Consider the following 12,498-nt stretch of genomic DNA (forward strand, 5'->3'; position numbering starts at 1 on the left):
AGTGAGATTCCTTAGGTTCCTTTCTGGGAGAAAGGCAGCATGAAAATGAATTAAATAAATAAATAAACCTAAAAACTGGCCAAGAATGAAGTTCAAGTTATGTTTGCTCAGCCTTAGAAATGTTAATAGGTATAGGTCATGAAGACTTACATGCTGCCATCTTAAGTAGTACCCCAAGCCTTGCTTGTTGTCTTGCCTGCTTGCTCTCTAAATCCATAGCCATGCATTATATACTTAGCTTGTACCCAGCGCTGCGCACTCATCTCTCACAGCCATTTTATCACTTGTAGTGAGCCTGCACAACAACAAGAAGAAAAATCCTAATGAGTGTGTGTGTGTGTGTGTGTGTGTGTGTGTGTGTGTGTGTGTTAGAAATACTTAAAAGTCGGAAATGTGATAAAAGCAAGAAGAGGCAGGAAGCTCTAGAAACACAAATTCAAAATGTACCATAAACACAAAGAAAGGACCATCTTTCTCTATCTCTCCGTAACATGGAAAAAAGAGATAAATGCCCTGCTCCTGCTCTGCTTGGTTTAGGTGGCAGTGTGCTGTACATCCAGCTCTGAATTGTCCAGTATAGTGTCTGTATGTGTGCATGTGTATATGCATGTGCACACACACACCAGTTTTGAGCTACTCATACAGCATACAGGAAGAAAGGTGGCCATGCTTCTTAGCTTAGATCCTTAAGTCCACCACCTCTATCCTGTCTTGGGGACCAGCCAGGGGCAAGGTACTAAACAAAGTCCATTAGAGATGAGTCATATACAGAAGCTTACCAGCCAGTAATGGTTCTCAGAGTCAGGCAGTCCAAGTCAGTAGGGTGCAGGAAGAAACCAAGACATCAGTCCAAGGGAGCATCTCATAGCATTGTCAATTTACAATGCAGGATCCAAGTTCTACAGAAAAATGAACCAGGGGTGAAGAAACAAGAGCATTGCTTCCTCTAGAATGGTCAGTTGTCAGCAACAAGCTCTTGAGGGAGTTGTTGTATTATTTATGGCCTGGTAGCCTCTAGTAGCTATTGCTTGATTAATGAGCATTTCCTGTGTAAATGCTCCAAGTGTCTCAAACCTTATCTCTCTTGGCTATGTTCCATTACGTTAGATATTACTGGGTCCATATCTCTGTGTTGTGGCCGCTGGGGAGTGTCACTGTCTTTCTCAAGCACTGGCATGCCCCCCTGTCCTGCTGTTTCACTGCCTGTGCTAGAGTCCCTGGAAACAAGGCATGACGACCACCCCCATCCTCATCCTCCACTTTGACCCTTCTCCCTTCAGTTGCTTAGGGCAAGGCAGAAAAAGAAATGTTGAGAAACTCTGCAAGTCTTTACAGTCTTTCAATTTATGGTCTTTAATCCTAGCAGGCTGAGAAATTGGCACATTCAGCTGCTGTTCAGAAACCAGGTCAGAGTCAAAGGGAGCCCATTCACTCATAGCTCACCTACAATATGTGTGGAAAAGGGAATTTCGCTCCAGCATTTCCTTCCTTCCCTTCTTCAAGACAAAACAAACCACACCATTATTATTGATTGACCGTTTCTTGATTCTAGCCTGCGGCACAGGCTGTACAAAATGAAAGGCTTGTTGCAATGTTTACCAGAAGTGATTATAGTATTCTAGCAGCTGGTATCAATACAATGAACCCCCATGCATGTCTCTGACTCTAATTTTTCTTGCTGCTCGTTTGGTTTGTAGAACAAATTACAGTGTAGTTCTGAAAGCTCATTTCCTCCCTAATTCTGCTTTTTAGTTTTTTTGGGGGTACGGTGGGGTGGGGTGGGGTGGGGTGGGGGGGGGGGGAAATAGTGATTTTTTTTTAAAAAAAAAATGAATATTGCAAAGGTGATAGGATTCTGAGTGCTTTGAATATGGGTTGGTTCATTTTGATCCTAAGGATGAGATTTGCAAAGACTGATGACTATGTTGGGTTCATTCAAGAAACAATTTCCCAGCTCCCTGAAGGATGTGACCCATGGGTATGTTTGTTTGCTTTGTGGGGTGTTGGTGGCAGGGAAGAGAAACTTCTGCTTCTGAACCTCAGAGATAGGGAAGCAAAGCAAATGCTTCTGTTGTCTTTAACTGTGTATGTAGTTTCTACAAATCCAGTAGCAGTTTTAAAGAAAATAAGGCTTTATAGTGATATATACAATGTAAGGGTCACACACACACACACACACACACACACACACACATTTAAAATTGCATACTTTGAGGTTGATTCTAAGAACAGGAATTACAGTAATATATAATAGATATAAATATATTTACATAATATATATAAAATAGTCACATGGTCTGGCCCAGTTTCTAGAAAAGGAACCTATAGCTATAAAGCACTTGGCTGAGTTTCTCAATCAGTAAAATCTGTTGAGAGGAATTTAAATGGATAGTCAAACAGAACACTGGTGCTGTACCTTTTTGAAGTTTGATCCAGTGAATAAATTCTGACACACATTCATTACAGCGGTTGAAATACTTATTTCATTTTTTTAAATATGCAGCATGGTGTAAAGTCCCAGATTCCAGATCCATGTAAAAACTTGAGGGTATTGTTTTGACATTACATTTTCCATAATGGATAAGAGTGAAACCAATGTGAGGCCCGTTCCACACGGGCGGAAAGTACGTGCTTGGCACGTACTAGGGTTAGAAAGGGGCATCCTTTCCAGACGCCCCTAACCCAAGTACGCGCCGAGCACATACAAAATGGCAACGCCCATTCTACATGGGTGCCACCATTTTGACGTATCAGACGCTTAGCGTCCACATGTCGTGCCACAGAAATGACGCCACGAGTGTGCCATTGGCGCCTTGTGGCATCATTTCCACGGCACAAAAAGAAGCCCCTTTTTGGGGCTTCTTTTTCGGCCGCCAGGAAGCCTTGCCATCTGGAGGCTGAGGCTTCCCGACGACAGAAATGGAGGTGCCAGCAGACTGCCCTTTTTGGGCGGTCTGTAAAGCGCCTATAATACCTAAAATAGTTTGATTGACTTTTCAGCCTGGATGACTAAAAATGCTTACTCCAGCTACCTGTGGGGATAAACAAGACTGCTTAATAGGGGAAATACTGTACCTGTTCAGTCTCATATGATTTCAAATACTGTGTATAAGACTGCTTTGCTATCAAAGAGAACTTTAGTTTTGCAAATAATTAACCATTTTTCCAAGAAGTATTACTCTAGACAGATAGTAGTCTTCCTAAAGCAATTTGAATTGCGAGAAAACACCATATCATTAGAATAAATGTAGAGGAGGAGAAAGGTTTTTTCCTTGTAATTTTTTTATCCCTTTTATATAAACATTATATAGAAAAGGGACAAGAATGCAGCTCTAATTCAAATAGATAATGGAGACAATAGTGCTCTAAAGAAAAAACCTGCCCCTTAAATATCTTATCAGATTATAAGATTCTGACCAATATCAGCAAATCACTATCAGTATTAGCTAATGCACATTTATCATATCATTTCTTTCTCTGTATGGGGTCTACAGATATAGTGAATAATTTAGTACGATTGAGGTTCACTTAGGGCTGAAACAGGTGGCCCTGAAGGGGCGGCTCCACGCCTCCCCTTTGAACGCTAGATCAGGGCCATGGCGGCCATACGTGGCAGCCCCAATCCAGCTACTTACTGGCTGAAAAGAGGCTGCAAAATGCCACTCTTTTTTAAGCCGGCAAAAGGGTGCCATTTCCGCTGCAGCTTTGTAGTGCTCGGATGGCAAGGCGGCTTTTAGTGTCAGTCTGCAGTCTGTACTGGCCCATACTTGGTTATCAAGTGTTCCCCCCCCCAAAAAAAATGTTCTGTTGTAAGATGTCCAAAATACAAAATTAACTAGGGCTTAATAAGCTAAAAACCTAACCACCCTAAAGGCACTAGATCCCATCTGATCTTGAATCAGTCCTGGTTAGTACTTAGATGAGAGACCGCCAGTGGGTACTAGGGGTTGTAGGCTATCTTTCAGAAGAAGGGTCTTGCAAAACTACCTCTTGCCTAAGAAAACCCTATGAAATCCATAGGGTCACCATATGTCGATAGGTGACTTGAAGTCACATGCATAAACAAATAGAACTAATTTATTTTATTTTTTACTCTCTTTCAAGCTTATTTTTAATAGGTCACTGAAACCCACAGATGTTTATGTATCTTAGTAGCCCTCTCACATTGTACTAGCTTCACTATCCACAAGTAACTATTTTACTCAACTCTAAAAACATGCCAGCCTAGTGGAAAGGGTTCATATTTGTCACAGTAGAGCAGAGGTTACTTTTTGAAATCTATTGAAACAATATATCCATTTCCCCTTTTTTCTTTTTTGGTAATGGTAAATAAACCTTTTCACCTCAGCCATTATCTCCCATTAGCTCAATTGCCACTTTCAGGGTTATTCCAGGACAAATATATCCCTACATTTAGATGCCAGTATTAGCAGAAATGAATCATTTACTAACCCTTATAAATAAGAAGTGCTGTCTTTGGAGTGTCTTTGGTTAAAAGAAACTTCTCTTCCAGGACAAAAAAAAAAAAAAAAAATCAATTCTTAAACTGCTTTTAAGCTTTTTGTGCAATAAACTATGGAATTTTCCAAGAAATCAGCATTTAAGTAATTGTGTATATGCTGACTGGTGGATGACACAACCCAGATATAAAAAAGCATAGATGCATTATCTCGTTTATCCGATTGAGGTCTGTGGTTGATTTTCAGAAGTTAACGGACCTACTATTTTATTTATTTATTGAATTTATATTGGGTCTTTCTGCTAAGATGGGATTCAAGGCGGCTAGATGAGATTCAAGGCGGATCACAAGGAGTGTGGAAGGCCCATAATTTGGATAGCTAGGAATTGTCTATATATAATCAAAGTTTAGCTCAAGGGCAGCAGCTGAATTAGGTTTTACTACTTTAAATATATTCTAAAAAAGCAAGCATGCTTTAAAATCAAGTATTCTACTTTCTGTTTATTGTTTACCCCAAGAGATTTCCCCTTGCTTCTACACCAAAGGGATTGCAAACTATGGATAGCTCCCTAGTGAAATGAAAAGTCTCCTGAGAATTTTATATTACAGAGTGCTTGGTAGCTCTTTTGGACACTTCTTGCCAGCTCAGTTTGTTTTTTGTGTTAGAAGACCAGAGTAGGTATTTAATCGTCCTTTGTCCCATGGAATAGGATCGCTGTGTTAAGGAAACTAATGTGGCAGTATATGATCCCTCCCTCCCTCCCCCCAATCTTCCAGCTCCTTGATGAGCTGGGTTAGCTTTTGCCATGGAAAAACTGCACTGTATTCATCTGTCATGCTAATCCTTTCCTCTGTGGTTTCAATCCCTTTATCACATTGGCCCAGCTGGACTGAAATCTCTCCAAGTTCTTGCTTAGCAAGCTCAGTGGAGAAGCCCCAGTTTTGATATCGAGAGGTAGCTGTACTCTCGCACTTACTAGCATTGTAATTCTAACTGTGCTGCCACTCTGTGGATCAGCATATCAGTGCAGTTTGCATAGCATTAAAAGCAGCATGCTGACTTTGGAAAACACTCAGTGTCTAATAAGTGGCAGAATGGCTGGCATGCTTGCCAGTTTATTTGCTGCAGTTATTTTTTCCTCCTGGTGGGATTTCTCCTTCACTTTAAATATGAGTCCTTGCATTTTATTTTACAAAGCAAAAATATCATGCTACCTTTACAAGTCTCTCATGACATGAGATGTAACTTCCACACATCATTTTTTATTTTGTTTTGAGTATAGTCTTGAATCCCAAGGCAGAGTATGTTTAAACAACATTTTTAAATGAAAAAAGGAACCATAGTCATTGTATAGAAAGTATGCAGTACTTAAAAAAAAAGTCAAGCTATACTGTAGAATGTAGAGATTATAACTCACTCTGACATACATTTACATTTATTTATAGAATTAGTGAAGGTTGGCTGTCAATGTTGAAAAGTCCTGAGCCATTTGACTGAGGAGGCAAACCATACTGATAAAGCTGCAGTATGACACTTGCACCAACATTCAGTCTCTCTTCCCCAGTGTTGTGCAAGTCTCTGAAAAATTGCTGGCAAGTGCTTGAAATTTTCCTTCCTGTTTGTAATCCTTGGCTTTCTAGAGCACAACACCTTAGCATGTGTTTTTGATTACAACTTCTCATAAAGAAGGAATGGGTCTACATGTCACTCGCACTACCTATAGCAATAACAAATACATTTCTATACCGCTTATTAGTGCACTTAAGCACTTCCTAAGCGGTTTACAAAGTGTAAACTAATTGCCCCCAACAATCTGGGTAGTCGTTTTAGTGACCTTTTAAGGAGTCGAGCTTGAGCCCTTTGCTGGTATTGAACTCGCAACCTTATGGTTTGTGAGTGAGTGGCTGCAGTACACGCATTTAACCACTGAACCACCAGGGCTCCTAATTAGGGGCATGCTAATCTTCTCTGTATCGTTCCAATTTTAGTATATGTGCTGCCGAAGCGAGTGCTGTTCCAGTGCTACGTATCCCATTGTAGCTACATCCACTGATGCTGGCACCTAATGTTATATCAAACTATAGTTGAATTAATAAATATATCAGGGGATGTTCGGAGGCTTACATCCTGCTTCCAGGAAATGTAGGGTCAGAGGTGGTTTTTAACAATGGTAGAAGCATTTCACATCTATTCTTTTCACGTTGGTCAGAGTACCCAAGTTCCTGCAACAGCATATCAGGTTATCTTCACTTTCCCAGCTAGGGATCATGCCTTGGAACTTGACCTTTGCTCTGTGCACCTACATTCTACAGGGAGCATAGAGGCTGTACTGGGCCTATTTAGTGAGTAGGATACTGTCAGCCAACAATAAGATGAATCCTTTAGAATCTTATCATCCATCTGAAATGGAAGCTACTCAGAAGCCCTTGTGGAGTGTAGGTAAAGTATTTGGCACATTATCACCTGCTATTAAACTTCCCATAGTTGTTTTCTAGCAAGTGTTGGGAATCATTGGCCCTCCAAACAATACTGAATTCCAACTCCCATCATTCCTAACCATTTGCCATGCTTGTATGGCTGATAGGAGTGGAAATCAACAATGTCCAGAGGGCCACAGGTTTCTTAGCTCTGCTATAGAGCATTCAATCTCCTGATAGCCTACTTACAGTCAAAAAGAACTCTTTTAATGGATAAAATGCTTTTGGCCAACCTTGGAGACAGGCAGCTGTTACAAGCAAGCAGAACATGGATAACACAGTATATACAGAGAGCAAATTAAATAATTAGTGACAGGTTTCTGATAGGTAGCTGGATTCTGCAGTCTATGCTTGAAGATGCAATGTCTTGAGTAAGGCAGGGGGAAAAGAGAACAGGTGATAGTCCATGTAAGCTGGTAATGGGATGGCTGATTGAAAAGTTCTGAATTAGTGATTCACAACTCGTTCCAAACTGAAAATGCAGGCACAAAGCTGTCTGTGCCCAAACTAGCTCAAACAGCAAAAACCTACCAGATGGTGCTCTGTGCTTTCCAAGCAATGCAGTGAGGTCCCTGTCTCCTCCTGGCACTGTAGCAGGGGGATGAAGACAGCATTTCTTATCTAATACTTACTCATTGGTACTGAAGACAAAGCCTATCAATTCCACTGAATGTTTAAGCAGCGTATGTATACACTCTAGCTTTCTAGAGCACAACACCTTAGCGTGTGTTTTGTATGTATGTATGTATGGTAAGAGAATTGTATGGATTTTGATGTATATTCTGTCAAGAAAAATGAAAGAACAATGGAAGCACTGTTGTTAATATATTGTGATCAGTCATCAGAGGAGGTTTCTGCTTAGATAAGCACACTATCTTGCATATTAATCCCAGGAATTTTATGATACAGGTGGCCTGGTCACTTACCAGCCTTCACCACCTTACATACACTTTTGTGTACAACTTCTGTCAGTCTCACATAACATAAGAAATAATGAGGACTTCTGAGAGTCTTGATCCAAAACAGAAGAAAGGAAGGAGAGTCTTTTAAACATCATTTGTTGTTGTTGTGTGTAAAGTTATTTTTAATTAATGGTGACCCTAAGGCAAGCCTATCACAGGGTTTCCTTGGCATGGTTTGTTCATAAGGGGTTTGTCATTACCTTTTTCTGAAGCTGAGAGAGTGTGACTTTGCCAAGGTCACCCAGTGGATTTCCTTGGCTGAGTGGGGATTTGAACACTGTTCTCCAGAGTCTTAGTCCAGTGCTCAAACCACTATGCCACACTGGCATATATGACATTGTATTATTACTATTGGCAAGGAGACCACTTTCAGGAATCACTATGATATTTATTTCAAATAATTCATTGTAGTTGGTTGTATATATACTTTCAAAAGCAATGTGAACCCAAAGCTCCTTTGAACATATGGATTCAAGCAGTTGAACAGTTTCAAATGGAGAACTGAGTACCGTCTTGTGAATCCCAAGACAAAATATATTTAAATAGTACTTGAAAAGGAAGAAGCAGTTTAGGCACTGCATGGAAAATAAAGAATGGATCAAACTAAATGCCTAATTTTTACAGCTAAACTTTCATTTTTATTTCTTTCTTTTTTTTTCCAGTGGAAAATCATAGATTTGTGCACACTTTAATGGTGTTTATAACCACCATCAGAAAAAGGCTTTGAGTATGAAGACTGAGCGTGTATATATTTGTTACGCTACTGTAATGCTCAAAGCTTCACAGGCTTACTAACTGTATGACTCATCCGTTCTCACAACTTCATAAATGGAGTGAAGAACCCAGAACTACAAACCCAGTTCTGAATTTCAAACAGACGATTTTAATGGAAAAAGCACAAAATAGTCAAAAAAAAGATTAGGGAATAAAACATTAAGTAGTTTCAGAATAATCTATAACTATATTTTAATTAGAAAGAAAATGGTACAGAACCATGCTATGTTAGACATACATGTCTTAGCAATGTGGAATAAAAGCGACCCAGAAATATGTTTGACTCTTAAACTAAGGGGTATAAAATCCCCTGATATAGAAACCCTTATCAAATTCAGTGCTTTTCAAATTCACATGTTCTCACAGTCTCAACCACTGAAGACTAGCACAAAAGAAAGGGCATTCCGACTACGGTAGTTTGAGAGATGATTCTATACTTAAGAGGCACCCATTTTGATTCCATAAAAGAAACCATAGCCCTGAGTTTGCAAGACTTGAACAGAACTGTTAGTAACAAGATTTTTTTAAAAAAAAGGTTTCCCATTTATAGGATTGAAGCTGATTTGATAACACATAAAGATAAAGAATAACATCAACAAGGGATTGCTAATAAGAACTTTAGAGTGCTTTAAGTCTAGAAATATTTTAAGGACAAACTGAGGAGAACCTATTATAGTGTAAACTGGTCAAGTGAACTGGTGCTGGAGAGAATAGTTTGGGGTCCTAAATCATGTAGAATTTTAAAAGTAAATATCATCATTTGAACTGAGTTAGACATTTATTGGAAGCCAATGCATCTTTTTCAGAATAGGTAGTGTTTGAAGTTTAGGGAGAATGCAAACCACATCTGACACAGTGTTTTGCAGCATTTTGAACTCAGCTTAAAAGTAAGGTGTTGAATAATTCATCTTTCATGGTTTCACATATATAGGACTCTGTGAGTAAACTCTGATACCTAGTGCACAGAATTTGAATCCCCAAGTCTCTCAACTTTCATTCCATGCAATGTAGGTCTCTTCTTCTTGTTGTAATGTTACAGTATGTTCAAAAGCCTGAAAAGTATGGTTCTTGCAAGTATATTAGAAGGAAAGGACACGTGTAAAGTGAATATCCTGGGAAGAATGTTCTAAAACAAGGAAGGGGAAAAATTGGAGTGAGAAGAGCACAAAACCTTCCCCTCAGACCTGGATTATGTCAGGGGATGGGGCCCATTACAGTAAATGATGTCATTGGGACTTTGGCCAAAGCTGGCTTCATTTCCCCACACCCATGTGAGAAGAGGAGTGGAGCGGAGGTACATAACTGAACGACTCCTAGTCGCCCCAAACCCCAATTGATATGTATTTGACTTTTTCCATGTAGGAACTATAGGGACCAACCATACAGATCAGGGCTAGGGGTTAAACCGTAAGTTGTTTTGATGATCATAGTAACTGTATGTTTTCACCCAGACTGATCTAATCCATCAAAAATATCCCTTGCATTCGTTCTGATCAGTTTTGTGTTGGGGAAGGGCACTTTTATGTCATGTCAAAATGATCTGTGCAGCCTCTTTGAAAAGTGTAGCAATGCTCCTGTTAAATCCTTGAGGACTGACTCTGCCCTTCCTGAATTTTCAAATGCCCAGTGTATGGTCTTCATGTATACAAGCGCCTTTAATATCCTGAGTGTAAATTCTGCTGACTGAACATGTTTTATTATCTATTTGTCCTTTGACCTGTTCCTTCTCTATTGAGGAATAACCCAGTAATATCTGGGGGGGGGGGGGGGGGGGGACACCAGCATTTTCTCAAAAGATGCACTGGGCCATGACTATCTCTTTTAGATGAGAGGAATTCATCTGGTTAGTATGGAATCTGCTTCCCATAATGCAGCCGGTATCCTTAGTGTGCTTGTCATGCTGCTGCAGACATTGTTACTGATCAAAGGACTAGTGTTGGGATTCTCATGCAGTAAAACTGAACAACCCCCTCCCTGTACCTTCACTCTGTGCCTCTCAAGAGGAAGCAAAAGGAGAAGGCGGCAGGAGGAGTCCTGTCTTTGCTAATTAGACACTAAAAGTGATGGAAGCTTTTTTAAAACAGCACTCTTGCCCTAGGCATGAATTTACTAACTTTAGTTTGTTGTTAGGTTTGGTTCATTGATCTTGTCACAATTGATGATTCATTAAGTTGTGACTCGTGTAGAAATTACAATGTGCAGATGAATCGGAAGGACACATCTGAGCATTCTCAAAGTGTTAATTATTTAGGAAGGACTCTTGGTAGCAGACATGTGCTGCACTCCAAGTGCCAAGTGCCGTTTTAGATTCTCAGCTCATAGATGGTGGGTGGCAGAAACACAGACCTTTTCATTCACATTGCTCATGTTGGTCAGTTCTTAAATATATCCTTAATTAAACTGGTGTACTTACCAAAGAGCTAGGCTTTTCTTGCTCCAGTGCCTTTCTGTCCTAAAAGAGTTTACTTAAGCCCAGCAGACCACAAATATCTTAACCTGTGCTCACAATTCCCATTGTGATTTTTCTTTTCTTTTTATGATTTCATTCTGAATCTAGTGCTAGCTACAAGTTCAGTGCAACTGCTAGGAATTCTAACACAGGGATTTCTGATTTTTGGTGAAATACATTGATCACATTCTGGGGGCACAAAACCAGAGCTGCTGAATCTGTGCTTCTGAGACATTTACTCAATACACAACAAATTTTGCTTTGTTTGTGTAAAGAATAAGCAGATTTATGGTGAGTTTAATGTTCCTCTGCTCTGTAACATTGAGCATCTGGTCTAAGCTTACCATTTTCAAGTTGAATATTTTGCCATAGATATTTATGTTGTTTGCATTATTCTTTTCTTTAGATCCCCAACAACACAATGTTGTATTTAGGAAATTAATTTGGTGGACTCCCTTACTCCATTTTTATCACTCCAAAGGGCCAGACAGAAGGCAGAATTATTTTTCCATATCTTACTTCATATTATAATGTTGTTGGGTTTTGTTTTGTTTTGTCTTTGCTTGTTCAAACAAATAGCAAATGTCTCATCAGTTACAGTTTGATCTATATCATTATGCTAATTTAATGCAGATACAAAAATAGAGCAGCAGTGATTTTTTGTCTAAAAAGGGTGCTGAATGTGTGGGTGCATACGTAAAACCAGCTTATATGGAGAATTTCTACTATTTTAGTATTGCAGCTTAAATATTGGTTACTTTTCTATGCTAAATGGCAATGTTTGCAGTTACAGCACCTTGCTGTGTCCATGTATATCAGCAGTTTCCATTAGGGAGGTTTACCCCCAAGTTGCCAGAAAAACTTTAAAATTCTTCTCCTCACTGACACATCTACCAAACCTGCCAAAAAACATTTAAAGAAGTGTAAACTTATCATTATGGTTTATTCATGTTTGCTGGAATTTGGTCAATTAAATTTCATCAGGTTTGAGTTCAGTGGAATAAAAAATTACAGTGTCCCTTACAACATAATGAACAGTTAGCTACCTTAGCTTGTTTTACGAGATTTAAACTGAGGTTGTTACAACAAAACTGATATTTTGACGACATGGAACATCACAACACCTTTTTAGGAAGCTGCTGGCTAACACAGCCAGGTACTGCTGAAGTTGCACAGGTAATGCCAGCCTTTGATGTGTGTTCTTTTCGCTTGGAAGTCAAGATTTTATTGGTTTAGGGAAACCTTTATAATAGAAGACGTTCATGCACAGGTAAGTTATATTCACGGAATTTTAAGTATAACAGGGGATGTTTATTTATTTATTTAACCCCCCCCCCCCCATGGGACCAAAATAGTTTAAAATACAAGTTAAAACA

At 39.4% G+C, this 12,498-nt stretch overlaps 1 protein-coding gene and 1 pseudogene across 13 annotated transcripts in view; one reads left to right on the forward strand and one right to left on the reverse strand.

The window, feature by feature from the left end:
- The window catches only part of PTPRF (protein tyrosine phosphatase receptor type F), a 686,838-nt gene that overhangs the window by 405,281 nt on the left and 269,059 nt on the right, over nt 1-12,498 (forward strand). The gene's annotated exons all lie outside the window — the stretch shown is intronic.
- LOC149316172 (U6 spliceosomal RNA) lies at nt 6,411-6,472 on the reverse strand (annotated as a pseudogene).

The sequence above is a fragment of the Sceloporus occidentalis genome, unplaced genomic scaffold (assembly GCF_023333645.1).
Source record: "Sceloporus occidentalis isolate IW3139 unplaced genomic scaffold, rSceOcc1.0.p SCAF_3, whole genome shotgun sequence".
Taxonomy (NCBI): Eukaryota; Metazoa; Chordata; class Lepidosauria; order Squamata; family Phrynosomatidae; genus Sceloporus; species Sceloporus occidentalis.